The following is a 27,113-nucleotide window of genomic DNA, read 5'->3' as shown; positions in this document are numbered from 1 at the left end:
GCCCATGTCCTATGTTGCTACACCCACTGTTAGTATATGTATGTGTTGAGCACCATGTAAAGATGAGAGTCCTAGAATTGAAAGTATATCATAATATAAGAATATGAGTATTTACATATTCCAAAACAAAAATCCCTCTTGCTAAGCTAGTCATCATTTGTTTTCTGACTCACAAGGATATTATTCCTGTTCTAGAGAGCAGCATTGACCTCATAATTGTTTTCATTTGGATGTGAAGCATCTGTCTTGAGATTCTTCTCTTCCAGGAATTGAAAGTATCTTGTGGGTTCAAGTGAGGAGTCAGTCAATGTTTTTTGCATAAAGCAAATCCTAAGTGCCAGTTACAGTAATATTAATTTAATTCAAACACAGTGTATAAAAATATCCCACAGAAGGTTACTTAAGCCACTATTTTTTCTCACATGAATCTAAAAAGACACAAAATAAAATTCACTGTATATATAAAGTATTATGTGATTATGTAATAGCATATAAAGGTATCCTGTTCTTCCAAGTACAAAGAAGAAATATTACTTTTTAAATTTTACCTCCTGTTCTACAGTCTAGGAAATATGGATTTAAAAGATTTGTTTTAAAAAATCAAAGGTTTTAATCATTGTCTCTTTCTGTGTATGTCTCTCTGTCTTTGTCTCTTTGTCTTCCTCTATCTCTTTCTCTCTCAGTCATACACACACACACACACACACACACACACACACACACACACATCATAATCAAGACTATACATATATCAAAATCATCTATAAAATCATGAATGCTGAGATTAAATAAATAACATATAAACACAGAATTTTTATCTGGAGATAAGCCTTTAATCCCAGCTATATGGATTTTGGGTGAGAGAATGTTTAGTAAGTTCAAGGCCTGTTTGAGTATCTTTATGGCTAAACTGGAAGATTGAGTGAAACCCTTTACCTTGCTTACTGCTTGCTTGACTGTGGTAATATACCTTTACAAAGGCAACTATGGAAGAATTGGCTTAGTTTGGGTCAAAGTTTCAAAGACAATCCAGTACAAGCCACCAGAAAAGTCATGAAACCAGGAGTTTGAAGACAGTGGATACATTGCATGTATAGTCAACCAGCAAAGAACAATGAATGCTTGTACTAAATTCATCTTGTTTTTAGTCATTTTATGACTCTAACCTCCAGGAATGTGCTGACCGTTTTTGAGTCAGTTCCGCATGTTTTGGTTAACTTGATCTAGGTAATCTCATAGATATTCTCCAAGACTAACCAAACTTAACTATCCCCACAGATGTATCTCCTAGGTGATTCTAGATCTTGTCAAGTTGAGGATCAATATTAACCATTATGTACCATCTCATGAAAAGAATTAAATGTGCCATTGGAAGCTGTGGTATGTAATATACTATGTAACATTTTGCCAAAACAGCTTTATTTGCAGATGTTCACTGCAATTTCGTTGATGTGATTCAAGGCCTCTGGTTTCTGTTACACCATCAACGCTAGACCCTCACCAGGGCTCCTCACTGATATCCTGCTATTGCCTCAGCCATGGGGGTCCTGTTGTTTTCATTCCACAAATCCAGCTTCTTCATGTGGTCCAGCAGTTCCTTGACAGGATAGATATGAAATGTGATGGTGAAGCCATTCATGATGAAGAGTGGGATGGTACACACACAGCAGAACTGGAAACTCAACATCTGTGATGGGTATGAGGGAAGGCTGCACTTGATGGAGTAGCAGTTCATTGCCCAAAAGAATTGGCAGTATGGCTTTATTTTATTTTATTTTACTTTTATTTTTGGGAGGGAATTCATGAGCACTCCCAGATATAGAAAGACTAGAAAATGAGAGGGGTTGGATTGCATGATGTGAAATTCCAAAAGATTCAATAAAAAAAAAAAAAAGAAATCTTAAAATGTTGTGTGAAAAGAATATGACCTCAACTCAGTGTCTCCACTTTCTTCCTAAAATCATATATGGTGGAAAACACCAAGGAAAATAGCTGTAAGCCTCACAACCCTATGAATGTTCCTCTATTCTATTTGGAAGGAACTTATACTGGTTAAGGAAAATGTCTGTTGCAATAATTATTTCAATGTTTACATACATTTTGGCTCTTTATTATTCATATCTAATTTAATTTACATCTCTTCATATTTACATATGCTTCTGTTTAGTATGTGATTAAACCTGCCACTGAGAAAATACAAACTCACATTCTCACATTTGACTTCCCCATGTTACTGTTTTTAAAAGGAGATAGAATATAAGACCACACACACTTATGTTTTTCTGACAGTTTGATCTTTATTCCTCTTTGTGTGGAGAAAATATGAGTGAACATGTGCTCATCACAGTAAAGTAAAGGTTCAAATGACTGTCCTGGAAGAAGATGCAAATGAAACACAGCCTTCGGTCCTGTGATGAATCAGGGGACTGCTCCTCCCTAAGTGCTACATGATATTTTTAAAAACTTCAATAGGCAGATGATAGTAACACTCCATGAATGTGTTAAGATGTGAGGGAAAAAAAACAGCACAGCCCACTAATAAGGAAGAGAAGACCTAACAGAGTTCATCAAGAGCCCTGTTCTCTCTAAAATGCTCTAAGTCAGGCTGACTGGACAATGACCTCCAGTAAATGGTTTGTCTTTTCTACTGCCTCAGTTATTGGATTAAAGACTTTACACCATGCGTGCTTTCATACATGGCTTTAATTACTCAAATTCCAGGCTTCATGCTTCTGGAAAACATTAGCAATTGCCATTTGTCTTCACCTTCATATTGTACTTTTAAAATTGGAGATGAGGCTACTGAATATCATTTAAGAATTAGTTATATATTTTCTATTCATTTACATCCCAAATGCTACCCACTTCCCTGTTGTCCCTCTCAGAGTTCATCCTCCATATACCCATACTCATCAACTCTGAGAGAGCAACCCCATGTTGAGGGATGATACCAAGTGTCTCTCTCCATTGCTCATTGGCTTTGATTGTTGAGACAGTGTCCCTCTTGGTTGACCAATAAGCTTCAGTGTTCCTTAGGTTTCTGATTCCCAACTGCAGTGCTAGGATTATAAAAGTCTGCTATGATAGACTTATATTGGTGCCAGGAATCCAAACTCAGAGCCTCATGTTTGCTACATAGGCACCTCACCAGCACATCTTCTCAGCATCCCCACTATTCATCCAAGTTGATGCCTGTACTTGCTTGGATTTACTATTAGATCCTATAAGCCCTAAGGAGAATTTTTATTTCTGTGCAATTCCAAAGCTATTTTTCTCTGATTATCTATAAAATTATTATTACCTTGGAAATTGAAAATAGGAATTTGCTTATCTCGTTGTTATAATGGAAACAGAATTTAATGAAGAAGCCAAAAAAATGCCTCTGAATATGTTTAGTTCAAATAAAACATTCATGAAAAAAGTCTAATAACCACTCATGGGAAAAGTGTATAGGGACACAGCAAGAGTATACAGTTGATTACACGAGGTCAGTCATGAGGTTGTGGCCATGTCTTTGTTTTAGGACTTCATATGTGGCTTGTTTTCTTTCTTTCTTAATTGGTTATCTTATTTATTTACATTTCAAATGTTATCCCCCTTCCCAGTTTACACTCTACAATCCCAAATCCCATCCCAACTTCCCCTGCTTCTATGAGGGTATGCCCCTACCCATCCACCCCCACTCCTACCTCACAGCTCTACCATTGGCCTATGCTGGGGCATTTAGCCTCCACAAAACCAAGGGTCTCTCCTCCCATTAATGCCAGGTAAGGTCATCCTCTGCTACATATGCAGTTGGAGTCATGGGTCCCTCCCTGTGTACTCTTTGTTTGGTGATTTAGTCCCTGGGAGCTCTGAGGAGTCTGCTTGATTGATATTGTTGTTCTTCCTATGGGATTGCAAACTCATTTTCTTTTCTTTTTTTGTTTGTGTAATTTTTTTTTTTTTGGTTTTTTTGTTTTTTGTTTTTTGTTTTTGTTTTTTTGAGACAGGGTTTCTCTGTATAGCCCAAGCTGTCCTGGAACTCACTTTGTAGACCAGATTGGCCTCAACCTCAGAAATCTGCCTGCCTCTGCCTCCCGAGTGCTGGGATTAAAGGCATGTGCCACCATGCCCAACTGCAAGCTCATTTTCAATATATGTGCAAAACTAAAAGGACAAATTTACTCTCCCTAGACTATAAGATTAATGTGAAAAATAAGTACTAATTATGTAATTTTGATTCACAGATTAGTAACATGAAAAATAGAAATCAAAATATAGTAATAGTTCACCTAATATATATGAAAGAAGGTGGCCAAATGTAAATAATATGTTAATAAAAAGTGAAATATAAAGCATCTGTGGGAGACATCTCGGTTCCCAGATTCCACCAAGACTAGTCTGCACAGATATCCAGGCACCTTCCCTGCCAGAGGAGAAGTGTCCGCCCAGCCTGAGAGGGAGCTGCCAGAGCATCTGCAGGAGACATCTTGGTTCCCAGATTCCACCAAGACTAGTTTGCACAGGTGAGAGTGTGGAATACAAAAGCTAACAGCTTCTGGGATAGGTGGGAGACACAGAGTTTCTGAGGCAGACCCATTTTCTGTCTCCAGACATCCAGGTACCTTCCCTGCTTAGAGGAGAGGTGTCTGCCCTGCCCCGGAGGGCTTTGCCTGAGCACCTGAGGGAGCCATCTTGGTTCCTGGATCCCGCTGAGACTAGTCTGCACAGGTGAGAGTGTAGACTACAGAAGCTAACAGCTTCTGGGACAGGCACAGTTTCTGGCCTTCATCTTCTGCAAGGAGGGAGGTCTGAACACCAGATATCTGTGCACCTTCCCTGAAAGAGAAGAGCTTGCATGCAGAGAGTGCTCTGACCACTGAAACTAAGGAAAGAGCTAGTCTCCCAGGTCTGCTGATAGAGAATAACAGAATCACGAGAGGACAAGTTCTAACCACAGACAACTATAACAACTAACTCCAGAGATTGCCATATTGCGAAAGGCAAACGTAAGAATCTCACTAACAGAAACCAAGACCACTCACCTTCATCAGAACCCAGCACACCCTCCTCAGCCAGTCCTGGGTACCCCAACACATCCGAAAAGCTAGACCCAGAATTAAAGGCATATCTCATGGTGATGGTAGAAGACATCAACAAGGACTTTAATAATCAGAACAACAAATGCACTAAATAAAGATAGAATATTAAAAGCAGTAAGGGAGAAAGGTCAAGTAGCATATAAAGGCAGGCCTATCAGAATTACTCCAGACTTTTCACCAGAGACTATGAAAGCCAAAAGACCCTGGACAGATGTTATACAGACACTAAGAGAACACAAATGCCAGCCCAGGCTACTAAACCCAGCCAAACTTGCAATTACCATAGATGGAGAAATCAAAGTATTCCACAACAAAACCAAATTCACACATTATCTTTCCATGAATCCATCCCTTCAAAGGACAATAACAGAAAAAAAAAATACAAGAATGGAAACCACGTCCTAGAAAAAGCAAGAAAGTAATCCTTCAACAAACCTAAAAGAAGACAGCCACAAGAACAGAATGCCAACTTTAACAACAAAAATAATAGGAAGCAACAATTACTTTTCCTTAATATTTCTTAATATCAATGGACTCAATTCCCCAATAAAAAGATATAGACTAACAGACTGGCTACACAAACAGTACACAACACTTTGATGCTTACAGAAAACCAATCTCAGGGAAAAAGATAAAGACTACCTCAGAATGAAAGACTGGAAAAAAATTTTCTAAGCAAATGGTCTGAAGAAACAAGCTGGAGTAGCCATTCTAATAGCTAATAAAATCGACTTCCAACCAGAAGTCATCAAAAAGGACAAGGAGGGGCACTTCATAATCATCAAAGATAAAATCTTCCAAGAGGAACTCTCAATTCTGAATATGTATGCTCCAAATACAAGGGCAGCCACATTCATTAAAGAAACTTTAGTAAAGCTCAAAGCACATATTGCACCTCACACAATAATAGTGGGAGACTTCAACACACCACTTTCACCAATGGACAGATCATGGAAACAGAAACTAAACAGGGACACAGGGAAACTAACAGAAGTTATGAAACAAATGGATCTAAAAGATCTCTACAGAACATTTTATCTTAAAACAAAAGTATATACCTTCTTCTCAGCACCTCATGGTACCCTCTCCAAAACTGACCATATAATTGGTCACAAAACAAGCCTCAGCAGATACAAAAATATTGAAATTGTCCCATGCATATTATCAGATCACCATGGACTAAGGCTGTTCTTCAACAACAACATAAATAATAGAAAGCCAACATTCTCAGGGAAACTGAACAACACTCTTCTCCATGAAACCTAGATCAAGGAAGGAATAAAGAAACAAATTAAGGACTTTTTAGAGTTTAATGAAAATGAAGCCACAACATACCCAGACTTATGGGACACAATAAAGGCATTTCTAAGAGGAAAACTCATAGCTCTGAGTGCCTCCAGAAAGAAACTAGAGAGAGCACACAATAGCAGCTTGACAACACACCTAAAAGCTCTAGAACGAAAGGAAGCAAATTCACCCAAGAGGAGTAGACAGCAGGAAATAATCAAACTCAGGGGCAAAGTCAATCAAGTGGAAACAAGAAGAACTATTCAAAGAATTAAGCAAAGGAGGAGCTGGTTCTTTGAAAAAATCAACAAGATAGATAAACCCTTAGCCAGACTCACTAGAGGGCACAGGAACAGCATCCTTATTAACAAAATCAGAGATGAAAAGGGAGACATAACAACACATCCTGAAGAAATCCAAAACCCCTTCAGATCCTTCTACAAAAGTCTATAATCAACAAAACTGGATAACCTGGATGAAATGGACAAATTTCTAGACAGTTACCAGGTACCAAAGTTAAATCAGGATCAGGTTAATGATCTAAATGGTCCTATATCCCCTACAGAAATAGAAACAGCCATTAATAGTCTCCCAACCAAAAAAAGCACAGTACTGGACAGGTTTAATGCAGAGTATATCAGACCTTCACAGAAGATCTAATTCCAATTCTTCACAAACTATTCCACAAAATAGAAGCAGAAGGTACTCTACCCAACTTATTCTATGAAGCCACAATTTCTCTGATACATAAACCACAGAAAGACCCAACAAAGATAGAGAACTTCAGGCCAAATCCCCCATGGATACCAATGCAAAAATACTCAATAAAATTCTCGCTAACCGAATCAAAGAATACATCAAAACAATCATCCATCCTGACCAAGTAGGTTTCATTCCAGGGATCCAAGGATAGTTTAATATATGGAAATCCATCAACATAATCCACTATATAAACAAACTCAAAGACAAAAACAACATGATCATCTCATTAGATGCTGAGAAAGCATTTGACAAAATCCAATACCCATTCATGATAAAAGTCTTGGAAAGATCAGGAATTCAAGGCCCATACCTAAACATGATAAAAGCAATCTACAGCAAACCAGTAGCCAACATCAAAATAAATGGTGAGAAGCTGGAAGCAATCCCACAAAATCAGGGACTAGACAAGGCTTCCCACTTTCTCCCAACCTATTCAACATTGTACTTGAAGTCCTAGCCAGAGCAATTCAACAACAAAAGGAGATCAAGGGGATACAAATTGGAAAGGAAGAAGACAAAATATTACTTTTTGCAGATGATATGTTCATATATATAAGTGACCCTAAAAATTCCACGAGGGAACTCCTAAACCTGATAAACAGCTTCGGTGAAGTAGCTGGATATAAAATTACCTCAAACAAGTCAATGGCCTTTCTCTACACAAAGGATAAACAGGCTGAGAAAGAAATTAGGGAAACAACACCATTCCTAATAGTCACAAGTAACATAAAACACCTTGGTGCAACTCTAACTAAGGAAGTAAAAGATCTGTATGATAAGAACTTCAAATCTCTGAATTAAGAAATTAAAGAAGATCTCAGAAGATGGAAAGATCTCCCATGCTCATGGATTGACAGGATCAATATAGTAAAAATGACTATCTTGCCAAAAGCAATCTAGAGTCAATGCAATCCCCATCAAAATTTCAACTAAATTCTTCAAAGAATTAGAAAGGGCAATCTGCAAATTCGTCTGGAATAACAAAAAAACCTAGGATAGAAAAAACTCTGTCAAGGATAAAAAAACCTCTGGTGGAAGCACCATGCCTGACCTAAAGCTGTACTACAGAGCAACTGTGATAAAAACTGCATGGCACTGGGATAGATACAGAGAAGTAGACCAATGGAATAGAAGTGAAGACCCAGAAATGAACCCACACACCTATGGTCACTTGATCTTTGACAAGTGAGCTAAAAGCATCCAGTGGAAAAAAGACAGCATTTTCAACAAATGGTGCTGGAACAACTGGTGTTTATCTTGTAGAAGAATGTGAATTGATCCACTCCTATCTCCTTGTGCTAAGGTCAAATCTAGGTGGATAAAGGAACGCCACATAAAACCAGAGACACTGAAACTTATAGAGGAGAAAGTAGGGAAAAGCCTTGAAGACATGGGCACATGGTAAAATTCCTGAATAGAACAGCAATGGCTTGTGCTGTAAGATCAAGAATCAACAAATGGGACCTCATGAAATTGCAAAGCTTTTGTAAGGCAAAAGACACTGTCAATAAGACAAAAAGGCCACCGACAGATTGGGAAAGGATCTTTACCTATCCTAAATGAGATAGGGGACTAATATCCAAATATATATAAAGAACTCAAGAAGGTGGACTCCAGAAAATCAAATAACCCCATTAAAAAAGGGGGCTCAGCTAAACAAAGAATTCTCACCTGAGGAATACCAAAAGGCTGAGAAGCAACTGAAAAAAAATGTTCAGCATCCTTAATCATCAGGGAAATGCAAATCAAAACAACCCTAAGATTCTACCTCACACCAGCCAGAATGGCTAAGATCAAAAATTCAGGTGACAGCAGATGCTGGTGAGGATTTGGAGAAGGAGGAATACTCTTTCACTGTTGGTGGGATTGCAAGCTTGTACAACCACTCTGGAAAGCAGTCTGGTGGTTCCTCAGAAAATTGGACATAGTGTTACTGGAGGATCCCGCAATACCTCTCCTGGGTATATATCCAGAAGATGTCCCAACCGGTAAGGACACATGCTCCACTATGTTCATAGCAGCCTTATTTATAATAGCCAGAAGCTGGAAAGAACCCAGATGCCCTTCAACCGAAGAATGAATACAGAAAATGTTGTACATTTACACAATGGAGTACTACTCAGCTATTAAAAGAATGAATTTATGAAATTCCTAGGCAAATGGATGGACCTGGAGGGTTTCATCCTGAGTGAGGTAACCCAATCACAAAAGAACTCACACAATATGTACTCACTGATAAGTGGATATTAACCCAGAAACTTAGAATACCCAAGATATAAGATACAATTTGTGAAACATTTGAAACTCAAGAACAACGAAGACCAAAGTGTGGAGACTTTGTCCCTTGTTAGAATTGGGAACAAAACATCCATGGAAGGAGTTACAGAGACTGTAACTGGAGCTGAGAAGAAAGGATGGATCATCTAGAGACAGCCATATCTGGGGATCCATCCCATAATCAGCTTCCAAATGCCGACCCCATTGCATACACTAGCAAGATTTTGCTGAAAGGACTCAGATATAGCTCTCCCTTGTGATACTATGCTGGGGCCTAGCAAACACAGAAGTGGATGCTCACAGTCAGATATTGAATGGATCACAGGGCCCCCAGTGGAGGAGCTAGACAAAGTACCCAAGGACCTGGAGGGATCTGCAACCGTATAGGTGGAACAACAATATGAACTACCCAGTTCCCCCCAGAGCTCTTGTCTCTAGCTCCATATGTATCAGAAGTTGGCCTAGTCGACCATCAGTGGAAAGAGAGGGCCTTTGGTTGTGCAAACTTTATATGCCTCAGTACAGGGGCATGCCAGGACCAAGAAGTGAGAGTGGGTGGGTGGGGGAGCAGGTGGGGGACTTTTGGGATTAGCATTGGAAATATAAATGAAATAAATTTCTAATAAATTGAAATGTAGAATACAATATGTTTTTAGCTATTCCACTGGTACATTTACACTTAAATGGTGCATTGAGAGGCAAGAGAAGGCCTTGGTCAACATACAAGTAGGCTAGCTATTTCGAGTACTGCAATAAGAGAAATCTAATTTTTATCAAAATGATACATTTTCTTTTTTAAAAAAATAAATATTTATAATCCAGCCATTGAACTCCGTCCTGGCCCCCCTTCCCACAGTTCCTCATCCCATTCCTCTTCTGCCCTGTCTCTGAGAAGTTGCCCCTCCCCACCAGGCCTTCCCTCTCCCTGATGCCTCCCCCTTCTCCCACTGAAGACAGACCTGGCAAACCTCTGTTATATATGTGCCAGTAATTTTTATGATGAAGACTTCTAGAGAACTCTAAGGAAAGTTCTCACAATCATTTTGTATTTATTTAAATGCAGTGGCCCTATTTCATATTAAGATGTTAGTTACCCAAAGTGTTAAGTACATAGAAAGTTTCTAATAAGATTCTTTTAATGAAGGTTTTAGAGACTGGGAAAACTAAGAGATTGTGTAGGGTCAAACAGAGAAAATTGAATTACAGTGATATTTAGTACCAATTATAATATTAATTAATAAATAAGAATTACAAAACAATGTAACTTAAGCAATATAATTCTTTATATTATCTTTTATAAACCTCTAAAATTACCTATTTTGGGTAAATTCTATGATGATTTTAGATATTGCATTACAGAAAAATCTGTAATTTGTTAGTTTGGTAGACCAAATTATCTCAAACAAGTAATCCTTAGAAACAGAGAAATTTCAAATATTTCAGTATTTGGAGAAGTTAGTGATGGTAACAATGGTAATAGCAGAACCAATATTTAAAAGAGTCACTGCTGTTTAATGATATGATTTCAAGAACCAAATTCTCTCACAGTCTGTGGCTTTGATGGTTTTTTTCTCACAAAGCTTTATTTATAAATGATGATTCCATGATGGTCAATAGACGTGTTTAAAGCCTTGTATGCTGTCTGTTGCTTTTGCTCATCCACTGATAACCTAGAAACCAGTGACAAGATACAGTATCTGCTTCACATTAGTTTGAAGGTAACAGTGGAACAAGGGTGATAATATGAATTTGAATATCCCCCAAAATTGATATATTTATATTTACAAAGAGAAATTATACACCACAGGAGACATAAATATCTCACTACAAAACCATGTGACAGAAAAATGGTAGGTAGATTTGAACTGGTTCTTCATATCAAAATGACAGGAATGTACAGTCTTCTTTGTAAATGAGTAATTGATGAAACATACTTAGTGAAAGTGAGAAAGGTTGTGAATACTGAGTTGTGCATTTTGTTAAAATATTTTACAGCCGGGTGGTGGTGGCACACGCCTTTAATCCTAGCACTCAGGAGGCAGAGGCAGGCAGATTTCTGATGTTGAGGCCAGCCTGGTCTACAGAGTGAGTTCTAGGACTGCCAGGGCTACACAGAGAAACCCTGTCTCGAAAACAACAACAACAACAACAACAAATTTACACAAAGGCCAACAAGGACTAAGGAATTGTTTCAACTGAAGAAGCATAAGGAAATATCAGATCACTGTCTTTCTTTACTAATAGAACAAAGGAATACTCTAAACACTATCACAAGACCAACCTGGAATATGGAAGGAGATATCATAGGAACATGTCAATGTTAAATTATCAGAACATGATAGAGACCTCATAGCTATGTGAGAAATACTCTTATTCTTCATGTACAGAAAAGAGTTATTTCAGAAAAAAATCCACTAACTACAGAAGAGTTTGCTATGTTTCGGGGGAGGGCTCTTAGTATATGGTTATTATTAAATATTAGTAATATGTACTATATTAAATGGTTGATAATACAGTTAAAATGAAGTATTTAACCTTTTCCCTTCTGCTGTTTTATAATGCAAGTTTAATATTTGGTGTATTGTTTAGCTATGATGAAGCGACAGTATAGTCTTTGAATTCATTCTTCTCACTGACTTATGTAATGTGCCCTTAGATTCTAGTTTGTGAGCATTTGAGAAAATCTTTCCATAAATCTCTGTGTATGTATTTCTCTCTTCCCACACCATGACCACTGGTTTCTGTTCTTATTCTCAATGGGATTCTTATATTCTGTGATATTACATAGTGGTGTTGTAGGATTCCAGAGTAATCCAAATTTTATTTCATTTTTGATAAGACAAAACTATATTTGAAATGATTGAACCCATATAATATTTGCAGAAGAGTCAAAATTTTTAATTGTTTTTATGTTTTTAAAAACATTTTTCTCTAAATAGTATAAACGTTGTATGAGTGAGCTAAATGTCATGTTGACCTAGGCTTTATTTCTATATTTTCCCTATGATTATATTTATAATTATATATAATTTAACTTAAAATATATGACTCTTGGTTTTCTATCTTTATATTACTTTTATGTTGATATAGACATAGAGACTCACTTGATTGTTCAATATGGAATTCCATAAAACTCTAAATAAGAAGCAAGTATATATTCATAAAGAGCACTCTGCACTTTCTTCTGCATGTGAGAATACGATAGAGACATCCATTTTAGGACTGAGTGTTCAAGACACGTACTCTCTGCATATTGTCTAGCCGTGTCTCTTTGCCTTTTTTTCCCTCATTTGTTGCAGAAGAAGCTTCTCTGATGATAACGTTGAACAAGGTACTCATCTAAGAGTGTAGCACAATGAAGTAATTTTATTGCTACATGTAGTTTTTGTTTTGAAGAGAATATTATTTGTGTTTGAATTCTTCTCCTGGGAGTTCAGTAACCTGGAACAGAGATGTAGAGTAAGGAAAAAAGAAGGATGCTGACCACTTGCCATTCAAGCAAGTGGCCCCAGTGGCTTAAGACATCTTTATTTATGCATAATTTCAAATCATTCAAACCTATACAGTTTAAGATTATCCTTAATCATTGTCCAAGAATCTCAACAACTTCTTTTTGAAATTCATTTTAAGTTCCCCTTATTCCCTTGTAGTCAGTGATTAACCTTTCTATGCATCGAAGAAGCATAGTTTTACAATCCAAATGACTATGTCATAGCTAAGCACACCTTCATATTGCAAGCCAAAATGACTTAAGTACTGTATTGCAAGCCAAATGATTATATCTGCCCAGGCACATCTAGTTTGTGCAGAAGACAGCAGCACACATGCAGTTTTAAAGTAAAAGATGATTAAAATCCAAACTTTTCACAGAAATATAGCCTTTGTATTTCATCTCCTATTAATTCAATATGTTCACAATGTACATTAAGTTGGGGTTTAGGCCATAATATATCTTTATTTTACAGTATACCATTTTTCTATAAAGAACAGAAACTAACAATTAACACTTTTCCATCTACTCACACTGATTCTTTATTTTGTATAAGCACTTTCTTAAGGCAAAGATGATTCTATCCAATTTATATTATTTTAAAGAGCAAAGCAAATTAACCATTCTAACTTATCCCAAGAATAAACTAACTTTTCCTGAGAATGAACTCGTTCCTGTTGGCCTTTAGATCCTAATTCTCTAGGCCCTACCTTCTCTAAGTAAGTTTTGAACTTTCCCTCACTTCAATATATTGGCATGCTTAGGTTCTCAGAGGTGGTTGATGGTTCCAAGCCCCTTCCTTTTTCCTCATATATTCCTATCCATTTTGAGACCATCTGATAAGAAATAGGCAGAAATCACAGCTCCATCTCCAAAGGATTAACACAGTCATTCTGGTTATCATCCCCACTGGTACTCTTTGAAGAAAAACTCCAAGAGGCCTTTCCTCAAGGAAGTCATTCACAGATCAGCCATGTGTCTTTCCCAGGAAGGACAACATATCTCCCACCATATTTGGTATTAACCTGGGTTATCTAGTGTCAGGTTCTTTGCCATCCACAAAGTGCTGGGTATGGGTTCCATCTCCTGAAGTAGGCCTCTCTTCAAATCAGATATTGATGAGTTAGTTCCACCGGCTTTGTACCACCATTGTACCAGCATATCTTGTAGGCTGGACACTATCATATATCAAAGGGTTTGTGACTAGACTGGTGCTCACATTTCTCCTTTGGTAGGTCCATATGTAGAATAATGAAAATAGATCATATTGATCACCTTGCACAAAACTCAAGTTCAAGTGGATCAAAGAACTCAGCATAAAACCAGATACACTGAATCTAGTAGAAAAGAAATTGGGAAAGTATCTCAAACCCACTGGCACAGGGCAATATTTCCTGAACAAAACACCAATGGGTCAGACTCTAAGATCAACAACTGATAAGTGGGACCTCATGAAACTGGTAAGCAAAAAAATATAAAATAAAAAATAATAAATAAATAAATAAAAGAAACTGAAAGGCTTCTTTATGTGAGGCAAGACACTGACAAATTGGCAAACTATGTATTGGAAAAAAAATCTTCACTAACTTTATTTTCGATATAGTGTTAATATCTAAAATATATAAAGAACTTGAAAAGTTAACTTCCAAAACCCAAATAATCCAATTAAAAATGGGATACAAAGTTAAACAGAGAATTCACAACAGAATAATATCAAATGGCCAAGAAGCACTTATAGAAATGCACAACATCCTTAGTCTTCAGGAAAAGCCTAATCAAAAAGACCCTGAGATTCCACCTCACTCCAATCAGAATGGCTAAGATCAAAAACTCAAGTGAGAGCACATGTTGGAGAGGATTTGGAGAAATAGGAACACTCTTCCTTTGCTGGTTGGATTGCAATCTGGTATAACCACTCTGGAAATCAATCTGGAGGTTCCTCAGAAAACTGGAAATAGTTCTACCTGAAGACCCAGCTATACCACTTCTGGGCATATACCCAAAGATACCCCACAACTCTACAAGGAAATGTGATCCACTTTGTTCACAGGAGCCTTATTTATAATAGCCAGAAGCTGGAAACAATCTATAAGTCTCTCAACTGAAGAATGGATACAGAGAATGTGGTTCATTTACACAATAGAATACTATTCATCTATTAAAAATGAAGACATCCTGAATTTTACAAGCAAATGGATGGATTTAGAAAATATCATGCTTTGTTTGGTAACTCATGCAAAAGAACATGTATGATATGCACTTACTGAAAAGTCGAAGCTAGCCAATGAGTACAGAATACCTAGGATACAACCCATAGACCATAACAAGTTTAAGAAACAGAAAGACTAAGTGAAGATGTTTCACTCTCACATAGAAGAGGGAAAGAAAAAAATCATCGGAGGCAGAGGAAGAGAGATACCAGGGTGGAAGGCGGGAGGGTGAGGGGGAAAAAGAGAACAAGATCAGTTAGGGGGAAGGGGAATGAAGAAAGAATCCCAGAGGGCCAAGAGAATGAATGGAAACATACAGCCTCCAGCCTCGGGTGGGAAGGGGTGTGTGAAAGATGTGCAGAGCCTCAAGAAATTACCAGAGACCAGGGAGGTGAGAAACTCTCAGGATTCAATGGGGGGTGACCTTACCCAAAATGTACAACAGTGGAAAGAGGAAACGTGAAGTCAACCTCCAGTAGATAGACCAGGCCTCAAGTGGATGGATGGGGTTACCAACTCACAGTCAATATTTCTGACCCAGTAGTGTTCTTGTCTAAAATAACTACAGGGACAAAAATGGAGAAGAGACTGAAGGAAAGGCAGTCCAGTGACCAGTGAACTTGGGATTCATCTCACGGGAATAAGGGGATGGGCACCAAGGCCTGACACTATTACTAATGCTATGATGTGGTTACAGAAAGAAGCCTAGATTGGCTGTCCTCTGAGAGTCTCTACCAGCAGCTGACTGAGACAGATGCAGATACTTACACCCAACCATGGGACTGAAGTCTGGGACCCCTATGATTGAATTAAGAGAATGATAAGAAGCTGAAGGGGAGGGTGATCTCATAGGAAGACCAACAGTCTCAACTAATTCGGAACCAGGGAGCTCTCAGAAAGTGAGCCACCAACCAGACAGCATACACAGACTGGTCGCAGGTCCCGGGCCCAAGGCACTGGACAATAGCAGAGAATTGCCTGGAATGGCCTCAGTGGAAGAAGGTGAGCCTAACTCTATAGAGACGTGAGGCCCAAGAGAAGGGAATGCCTGGGGGCAGGGGAGGGAGCATCGCTCAGAAACTAGGGAAAGGAGGAATGGAATGAGGAACTGTGGGAGTGGGGACCTGGAGTGGGGCAATGGCTGGAACATAAATAAATAAAATAATTTTAAAAAAAATCCAGCAGAGTTCTTTAAAAAGAAGCTAGTTGCTTAAGATAGTACTGTTTTAATATTTGTTTGTTTATTTATTTATTTATTTATTTATTTATTCATTTATTTAGATTATGAGAGGCATAGGCTTTGATTATTTCTGAGTCGTCTGTTTTCATTTCTTAGCAAGAGTTCCTAGCATCCATGTAGAGCTTGCCTCTCAGCATGTTGTCTTGGTCAGCTTGGAGGTACAGCTGTCTTACCTTATGTCACAAACCCCATAATTATGTGTGTCAATTCAGTAGGTATTTTGTTTTAGTCTTGAATCTGTGCAGATTGGGGTGAAAAAACATGTGGCTTTGCTAAGAAATCAATTTTTTTTTCTGCCTCCTAATCTTAAAGGGATACCATGTGTTTTCCATTTAAATATCTTAAATTAATTTTAAGTAAGGTTTTGTCCCGAGCTGGGTTCAATATATTGTAGTAGAAAATATTTTAAATCCCAACCGAGGGCTTCTAGCCTTCTTTTGATTGTCGAGTTCTCATGTGAAAGACATATTCACACACCCTTTATATTTACATGTCCTAAACATCATGATAGCTAGGCAGCTGCCTACCCACCATGATGTTAGATTCTACTTTCTTGTCAATAACACAAAGCTATTATTTATTTTTTACTATGATTTATGTGGGCTTCTCTTAATTCCAACTGGGCAGTTTTTAGGGCCATATTCTCCCTCCCCCTCTCCCCTCCCCCTCTCCCCGCTCCCACCTCTCCCCTCCCCCTCTCCCCTCCCCCTCTCCCCGCTCCCCCCTCTCCCCTCCCCCTCTCTCCCTCTCCCCCTCCCCTCCCCCTCCCCTCCCCCTCCCCTCCCCCTCTCCCTGCTCCCTCTCTCTCTCCCCCTCCCTCCCCCTTCTCATTTTATTTGATATTTTATTTATTTACATTTCAAGTGTTAGCCCCTTTCCCAATCCCCCCCAGAAGCCCCCTGTCTCATCCCCCTACTCCTGGTTATATGAGGGTGTACCCCACTGATCTACCTACTCCTGCCTTCCTGCCCTCTCATTCCCCTACACTGGGACTTTGAACCTTCACAGAACCAAGGGCCTATTCTCTCATTGATTCCTGATAAGGCCATCCTCTGCTACATATACGACTGGAGCCATGAGTCCCTCTATGTGTACTCCTTGGTTGGTTGTTTAGACCCTGGAAACTCTGGTTGGTTGACATTGTTGTTCTTACTATGGGGTTGAAAACCCCTTCAGCTCCTTCAGTCCTTTCTCTAACTCTTCCATTGGGGACCCTGTGATCAATTCAATAGTTGGCTGCAAGCATCTACCTCTGTATATATCAGGTTCTGGCAGAGCCTCTCAGGATACAGATATATCTGGCTCCTGTCAGCATGCACTACTTGGCATCCACACTAGTATCTGCATTTGGTGACTGTATATGGGATGGATTCCTAGGTGGGTCAGTCTGTGGATGGCCTTTCCTTCAGTCTTTGCTCCCCAAGATACAATTCACAGACCACATGAAGCTCAAGAAGAAGGAAGACCAAAGTATGCATCCTTCCGTCCTTCTTAGAAAGGGTAAGAAAATATTCACAGGAGCAAATGCGGAAACAAAGTGTGGAGCAGACTGAAGAGCCATGCTCTCTTGACCTTTAACCTATGGTGGCTTCTCTTTCCTCCTCTCCTGAAGCTTCTTCTTTTCCATGATTCTCCTCTCCTCCTAATCCCATGAAAACATCAACACATAATTAATAATATTCTTCCCTTCTCAATTCATCTAATTTAATCTTTAAAGGCTCACACTACATGTTACTCCAGAGCCTGTCAAGGTTACATTTACCCATTTGAAATTTCCTCCCTAGCAGCACCTTCATAGGTTCCAAGAAGTTTCTACCGCAGTCTGTTTCCACACCACTTCTCAAATGTCCCCAAAGCTTATAATGTAAGTAATGACAACGCTTGAAATAATTTATGGCCATATATTTTAATTTATTTCTCCTTCAATTCCTTATGTATCTTAGAGTTTCTATTGGTATGTTAATATCCATAACCAAAAGTGATTTCATTGGGGATAGGAAATGTATTTCAATTCATAGATTAAACTCCATAATTGAAAAGAATCGGGGCATATATTCAATAGACAGAGACCTGGAGGCAGGAACTGAAGCAAAAGCCAAGGAAGAACATTGCTTACTGATTTGTTGTTCCTCCCAGTTTCATCATTTTCACTTAGACAGCCAAGGACCGTCTCCTCAGGGGTGGCCACCATCCACATTGGGTTGAACTAGGTCACATCAATCACTAATTAAGAAAAAGCTTATGAACTTGCCCATTAGTTGATCTGGTGGGGACACTTGCTCAATTGATGTTCCCTCTTCCCTAATTACTCTAGCTTGTAGCAAGTGGTCAATAAATTTGTTGTAAAAATTGACCTACTGTCAACTTGACACACAAAGCGTTCCCACTGAGTTACAAATTTTGCTTTGCAATTGTCCCCCAAGATCTTATATTAATGTGAATATTCCAATTTTTAAGATACACAGTCTTTAAAATCTCTTTAAAACACTAAAAAAGACTTTAAATGTTCAGTACCTTTAAACACACACACACATTTATTAAGTTTACTTTAAAATAATGACAGCCAGATCACATCTGAGTTTCTGAGAACCAGATATTCATTTCTTGAATATGGAAGCTTCAACAATAGGAATGGTGCAAAAATCGATGTATCTCTCTGTAGGTGTGGGGGCTAACCCATTGTTATTTGTGCTTCAAAGGGGAATGTCTCAGAAGACTCAACCAGTATCTGGTAGCACAGAAAGTTTCTGGACAGCAACCGGTCTGTATTCAAATATGAAATATTGCTGCCATCGATGGAGGAATCAGTAGCAACAGGGCAAATATATAGTGTGGCAAGATGCAAGAGTGAATAAAAGGAAAAATTACACACAAACATACACACACACACACACACACACACACACACACACACACACACACATTCTTTTTCAGTTGATAACTGAAAGAGATGGCCATAATAACCATAACTGTGGGACTTTTATCATCAATCGAATCATTTAGGATAATTCCTTAGGTGAATCTTCTTACTCAGGAGAGACTAGTTTGTGCCAACTAGACATTAAAACCTAGCAGAATATTTCTAAATTAGCTTAAAATTGACAGATACTTTAATACATAAAAAAATGTTCCCTTCATTTGTCTCTATCAATTTAGGATCTTTTGGGCAACCATTTTGAAAATATAGGACTATTCCTCTTCAAATTCTGTATTTTTCAACATACAAAAGAAGCCTTTAATCTAGGAGATGGTAGCTATCTTCCTGAAGGACAAATGAGACCACATTTATGCAGAATTAAGGGGCTGCTGAAGCCAATGATCATTCTAATCTGTTTCTACAGTAAAGACTCATCTAAATTTAAGATACCATATCTTTCAAAAGTTACTATGTCCATTTATATTTTAGGTATTAGAAGACTCTAACATCCCACTATTATTTTCCTGAAATGGCTTTTAGATATAAACTCACAAAAGTCTTTTAGATATAAACTCACAAAAGTGCTTGAAGATATCTTTGAATTCTTTGAAAATTATCTTCTATTTACTCTAAGCAGCAGTACAAAGACTGTATATAGGTATTTAAGCAGAAATCTAGTTAAATTGTTAAGTTGCCAGTTTGTCAATGGGATGAATATGAATTGTTCCTGAAAAATCCGTCTGCTTCATATGATCAATGAAACACTCAGAGCGCCCGATTTCATCATTACATACTTTAGGCTAATAAAATGCTGGTATGGGTAAAATAAATGATTCCATTTTGCGGTAGATAGTTCCCACTGTCAAGAAATAATGAATTGGTCTAAAATATAACATATGGAGGACAATTTTCCTTCACAGAAAGGAAAATACACAGAAAAGAATATTGAAGATTACAAGCTTGTGTGGCTAACTGAAAGAGCATTTGAGATGTTTCATCAGGAATAAACTGTTTCCTTTTAGAAATGGATAAAAGTCGAATTGCCAAACTGAAAGATGAAGAGCAGGAAGTGTTTTTACCAAATTAGAACAGTCTTAGCATATAAATACAGAGAAGATTTAATTTAATCTTTGATATGTCAATGCATAATTCATTGTAACTGTAGGTATAGATTTATCAATTACTGTTTTTAGTGATCTTTCTTTATGTGAGACATTTTATGTTTATATATATATATATGTGTGTGTATGTATATATATATACATATATATTACAGTTATATTTGTATAAATAAATTTTGTAGATTAATAGTTTCATGGTGACATTTTCCTATACACATACTGTTAACTTTGATTCCATTTAGCTCAGTTATCTCTCTCGAGTAGCACAAGGTATTCTTCTTGTACGCCCGATGGTATAACACTATATTGGTCCTTCACTAGAGATAGACTCATGGTCGTTAGACATTTCTTTCTGTACTTAAGTATTTCAAAAACTTACAATCCTTACTCTCTAAGTCACTTTACTAATCATGGCAGGAAGAATTACAGCAACCAGTCAGCCATAACCCTGGAACAATAGCTCAAAGCTTACATCTGGTTCACGAGTATGAACCAGGAGAGAGAAAGAGAGAGAGAGAGAGAGAGAGAGAGAGAGAGAGAGAGAGAGAGAGAGAGAGAGAGAGAGAGAGAGAGAGAGAGACTCTAACAAGGAACAGCATAAAAATTTTAAATTCCAAAGCATAAACCCAGTAACACACTTCTTCCTACAGGCAATTCCTAAACAATTCCACCAATTCAAATATATGAGTCTATGGGTACTGTTCTCATCTGGACAACTACAATTTCATTATGCCTTTGACACCTGGCTTTGGTCTGTCAATTTGAGTGAATCACTTTCAGCTACATCTTTGGCTCCCTCTCTTTAATGCATTTGATTAAGAGTGTTAATCAAATCCTAGTGACATAAATCTTGTCATAAGTGGGAAAACGAATCTTTTAAACATTCTGGACAAAGAATTAAATGTTTTTTTTTTTTAATGATCCAAAGAAGAATGCCTTTTTAACTTAGAAGTTTTTATTCTTCAGTTCTACATAGTAATTAGTAAGACATATAAAAAATCAAAAGCACATGCACAAAATTCATGCAAATTAATGGCTGAGGTGCTTTGAATGGAAATACTCACCATAGTCTTGGCTATTTAAACCAGTTGGTGTACTGTTTTCAGAGGGTTCAGTTACCCTCCCTGCCTTGTGATTGTGGCTTAGATCTCTCAGGTTCCTGCTCCTGCCACCATGTCTTCCAATTGCTGGCATGCTTCTCTGGCCACGATGGAATCTTATCTATCAGGAACAATAAGTTCAAAAGTTTCCTTGGTCATGGTGTTATAACATAACTATATAAATATAACTAATACAACACCATAAAGGACATAGTCTCTAAATATGTTTATGTGTATATGCATACAAAAAAAAAACTTTCTTCAAACTACATATACCATAAAATAACTTTTGAATGACAGCTTGTATAACTGGTGTTCTAGAAGCTGGAAAGTGACTAATGACAGGTTAAGCTTACATAAATGAGATTCATTCAAATTTGTAAGTATATAATTTCCAGTTTTAACTTCCATACATAAATTGAGCAGAAATTACAAATTGAACTTACTATGCAAAAGTCTGAACTTCCATTGCCTCCTATATAATTTAAACTGGATCATCTTAGATTATAAGCTATCCACAGGCTTTCTATGACCTTGTAAAATAACATCAGTCATGGGCAACCTAATAGACCTGTTTCAGTTTACAGAATATAAAGTCCTAATATTCTGGATAGAGATTAGTCAATGAGCATTGCTGCTGTAGACACAATGTTCTGGACTTAAGTATTTTGACTCCATCAGAAAGGAATTTATATCTTTGTTATATAGTCATATTTGTTTCTGGTAATATAAAATTGTTCCTTTACCTTTTGTTTCAAAACATGTTTTCAATCAAGAGATTTTTTTATATAAATTTTAGTTGATGGTTTGAAGTAGTATATTTAAACTTATAATAATTTATATTTTAAAAACTGAATAGTAATCTTCCATCAGATATCTATTTAAGAAAAATTCTGGCACATCTTACTTCTATTATAAGGGAATTGTGAGTTTTACACTATTTTACCTTTATATAACTTACTAGAAAGTGTGCTAAATGTCTTACAATTAACTAATGCCGAGTGGTATAATATTTATTATAACTGTACTACTTGTTTTATCTAACGTTTCTATGTGTTCTATGTTATTCATGTTCAAATAGCATCTGTTTATATCATGTGATGTATTATGATGTAGGGAATTCATTTTATGTGAGTGTCACTATGCATTTACAAGTTAAAGACACACTGACTAGATTAATATTTTTCAAAATTGTGTTGGAATTCCTAACTTCCGTTGTATATAATTTGTAATTACTTTGCATATAGACTTTGGGTTGTTTATTATCTTTTCTTCTAGTAGGGTTGAACACAATCTTTCTATTATCTTTGAACTTAAGTAAGATATTAGAGCTCAACTAAAAGCTGATCATGATGGAAGAAGTATGAGAAGATACATCAAACACCAAAGGCTTTGTGAAAAGGCTACAAAAGACACCTGTTATAAATAATTTCCAAAGTTACATACCTAGGTATAAATGTTATAAATGGTGTTATCATGTCAGTAGGAGACACTGCCTCAACTAGACATCATATATCACTATGTAAAGTCCCCAGTGCCAGGAATAACATATATTTCATGGAAACCCCCATTGGCAAATATTACAGGCTACTGACAGGACTATTAGATACTCTCCATAAACTTATGCTGAGGCCTTGCTGATGAACACAGTACTTATATTATTTAACATGGAGAAATCAAGCCGGTGCCCATTGGAAGCTTCACCTCTACAACTAAGGTTCACAGCGCTGGAGAAGAAAAGCAATTCACAACATACAACAGTTGAACTATTCAATACTGGCACAAATATTATAGGAGGAAGCAGTTGTTGTATATTGTATTTCAGGCCTTCTCCATGAAATGGAAACCATGCCTAACACTGTTAAAAATGACAAGAAGATTCAAAAGCACACACTATTACCATTTCATCAGCTACAAAGCTGAATTCAGTTTGAAATACAAGTGGAAAAAAGTGCTGGCATGAATTCTTCCTTGAGTATTCGTAATTATCTGAAGAACTCATATGCAATAGATTCCATATGCTTTACTACATAAAAAGGTTAAATTTCTTCCTGTCCTTTCAATTTTCTTAATGAATTGATTTTGAAACTGTTCATAGTCTGGCTTTAGTGCACTGCACTGAGAAGACTCTTATTTCACATCTGTTTCTGAAAAGAAACAACAACCCCCTAACCTTTATCCCATGACTCTTAGGTAAATGCCTTTGTGTTGTAGATGTTTGAATGACTAAGAAGACTTGCTTCTCATATAGAAGTCAGGGGTTCAGTTCCAAAACCTGCATGGAGGTTTAGGATCCTTTGTAATCCTAGTTCCAGAGGATCCAAAACCCTCCACTTTTTTCTGTGGGCACCAGGTAGATATGACACTAAACTGGTATACAGAAAGTAAGAATAAGTCTTTAAAAAGAAGTAAATGGAATCACCACACATTGAATGATGTCTGTGGCACGTGGCTACGGGGAGAACCATACTCATACTCATACTTGATGCAGATTACACTAATTAGCACTTCCGCCAATACTATTCTGCTATAAAAATATAGCAACTGAGTCCAAATGTTCAGATAGAATTCAAGAAAAGAGGCTCTAGTAAAAATGTGGGCTTATTTGCCTGGTAGGCTATGTTGTAAGTACATCTTTGAAAGTATTAAATTTTACCAAATACGATGGAATAATCTGAAAAACAGTTTACTGAATGGAATGGGAAGAGTACATTATTCAAGAAATGCTCAATTTCTTTGTTCTATGACTTTGAGAGATATTAAATCTTTTACAGTTATTAAAAAGAAATAAGTCTGAAAAAGTGAGCTTTTTTTTTTCATTTGACCCACATTAATTTATATATAGAATCTCCCCTTTAAATAAACCCCTGCTAGTTATTTAGAACTCATAGCTGTGATTCTCAATGTTCTTACTTAAAAGTCAAGAACCTGTTATAAATAGACATAAAATAAAATGTGTTAAAACTTCTAGCAGAGTATAGCTCTTCGTTTCTCAAAGGAGCCCACCCACAGTAGCTCTGACCTTTCTCCAAGTATTCATATCAAAGCTCACTCAAACAGACAAATATGCAATAGAAGTGTTTTGCACTGGTTTCTATTGCTTCTCATGTCCAATAGTGAGCTTTAGGAGGAAAGACATCTATACTTCTCACACAAGTGTCTCAAGTATTTGCCACATAAAGTAAGTATACTCAGTAGAGTTTTAAAAATAATTGTTCTCTTTATTTTTATTTATTCTTCTTTTGTATTATACATCCAGACCATTGCTTCCCTTCTCTCCACTCCTCCCAGACCTCCCTCTCCTCTACCCCAGATTAACTCCTCTATCCAGCACAACAAGATACAGTATGATCAGGCACAAGCCCTCATACCAAGACTGGATGAGCAAACCAGTAGGAAAAAAGGGGTTCTAAAAGAGTAAAAAACCCCCCACTCCACTGTCAGGAGTCCCCTGAAAAACAACAAACCAACAATAACATATTTACAGAGGACCTAGCACAGACTCATGTAGGCTCTACAATTGCCACTTCAGTCTCTATGAGTCCCGCACAGTCCCTGCTTAGTTGATTCTGTGGGTCATATTCTCCTGGTATCCTGACTCCTCTGGCTCCTACATCTACTTCTCTTCTTCCTGGGGTTTTCCATGAATCCTAGGCAAGGGATCCAGTGATAGACCTTGACACTGAAATTTCTTGTTCTCTCTCTGTCTAATGTTTGGCTGTGGTTCTCTATGTCCATTCTCAACTATTGCTGGAGGAAGCCTCTCTTATGAGAACCACCAGTCTATAACTATAGCAGAACATTATTAGGGACCACTTCATTGCTTCCCTTTGCTTTGTTTGGTGTGGCTGTGTTTTGTTCTACTCAATGTCTCTGGACTATTCCAACCCTGATTCCTAGTTATCCAGACAGTGCTGGGTGTGGGTTTGGTCTCATATCACTGGTCTCAAAGTTGGAAAATCACTGGCTAACCACTCAAACAAGTTATGTACCAGAGTTATCCCAGCATATCTTGCAGTTAAGGCAGATTTTAGGGCAAAGCTTTTGTGACTAGATTGCTGTCTCAATTCCACCAGTGAAGCCTTGCCTGCTTCTAGAACATGAATGGTTGAGGCTCAATATATCCTTTATAAAAAGTCCTCACTAGGTTGACCTCATAGATTCCAGAGAGTTTTTGCCTGCACTAGGTTTCCACACCGTCCCAATTGCCATTCAATGTCAGTCATCTCTCTTTCTGTACTCCTTCCCTCTATCCATACACACACATACACACACACAGACACAGACAGACAGACAGACAGACAGACAGACAGACAGACACACACACACACACACATGATCTGTTCTATTCCAAAGCCCATCTTTCAAAAATCTTGATTAATTTACATTAATTTGAGCAACAATTAAATGAAGACTGATCTTCTACCTATGGTCACTTATAGTGAATGCACTTAGTTTTATCTACTTTTAAATTTATGGTAGGTTAATGTGTTGTTTTTGTGGTGGTGGTCATGGTGGTGGTGGTGATGTTTGGTTTGTAGCCTTAAAAATATCAACTGTCAAGTTCCCTATATGCATCAACACATCAATGTCTCTGGAAGAAAATTTACAACCTCTAAAAAAAGTACACTGAGAAGTCTGTCCATGAGACAATATAGCACGTTCACTGTATAGGTCCCTCATGTTGGACATGCCAGTCTTAGACTGCCCAACTCTTTTGCCATGATTTTCAATTATTGGTATAAATTCTGCTCTAAATTTTCAAGGATGAAACACAAATAAAGTAAAATAAAAAGGCTTGGAAATGGTCAAATCAAATGCTGCAGGTAGGAATCACATGTCAACAGCCTCAAGAGAAGCTGAACATATAATTCTACAAATATAATTATATGGAGTGTTTTAGAAATTTCCAACAATATACTCACGTAGTGACAGACACTTACAGAATGGAAGACACCTTGAGAACCAGAAGAAAAAAATGTTCTAGATGGATCTCTATCAAAGCCATAACAGTGATAAAAAGATATTTCAAGCATGGAATATTCATGAGCTTTGATTAATGTACCATAAATATAAACTTTAGGTTAATTTTTACTTATTTCTTCAAGTCTACTCTTTGAAGTTTTTTGATGTGTCTAGAGCTTTCAGGTGTGTCTTTAAGTTATTTTAAAGAATATCTGTTTATATTTTGTCCAGATGATCTGTTGATTGCCAAGAGCACGGCATTTAAGAAGTTCACTATCACTGTGTTAAGGTCATTCTGTGATTTAAGTTGTAAGTGTTTCCTGTATGAAATTGGTTGTCATTATATTTCATTCATAAATGTTTAGAATTGTAATATTATCTTGGTGGATTCTTTTCTTTTGATGAATCGATAGTGTCCTCCTCTATCTCTTGTGAATAGTTGAGATGAAGTCTATTTTATTCTTTATTAATGTAGCAACATCTACTGACTTTTTGTTTCCATTTGTTTGGGATATACATCTTTATTTTTTTACTCTAACGTGATGCTGACTTATGATGCTTATTTTCTTTTATTAATTCCCCTAAGAAATTACAAAAACAAATATTCATAACCAAATATTCATAATTTTTTTTTTGTTTTTGAGACATGGTTTCTCTGTG

At 37.3% G+C, this 27,113-nt stretch overlaps 1 long non-coding RNA gene across 2 annotated transcripts in view; it reads right to left on the bottom strand.

Annotated features, from left to right (window-relative positions):
* Positions 1-27,113, bottom strand: part of LOC110311047 (uncharacterized) — a 90,158-nt gene that overhangs the window by 12,492 nt on the left and 50,553 nt on the right. For both annotated transcript variants that reach the window (XR_015045609.1, XR_015045610.1), the window contains exon 3: positions 21,453-21,609. This is a non-coding gene — a long non-coding RNA (uncharacterized LOC110311047). The remainder of the gene's footprint in view (positions 1-21,452; positions 21,610-27,113) is intronic.

The sequence above is a fragment of the Mus caroli genome, unplaced genomic scaffold (assembly GCF_978045245.1).
Source record: "Mus caroli unplaced genomic scaffold, Mus_caroli_1 scaffold_16, whole genome shotgun sequence".
Classification (NCBI taxonomy): domain Eukaryota; kingdom Metazoa; phylum Chordata; class Mammalia; order Rodentia; family Muridae; genus Mus; species Mus caroli.
Note: the sequence above shows the minus strand (reverse complement) of the source record. Positions and strands in the feature narration are given on the sequence as shown.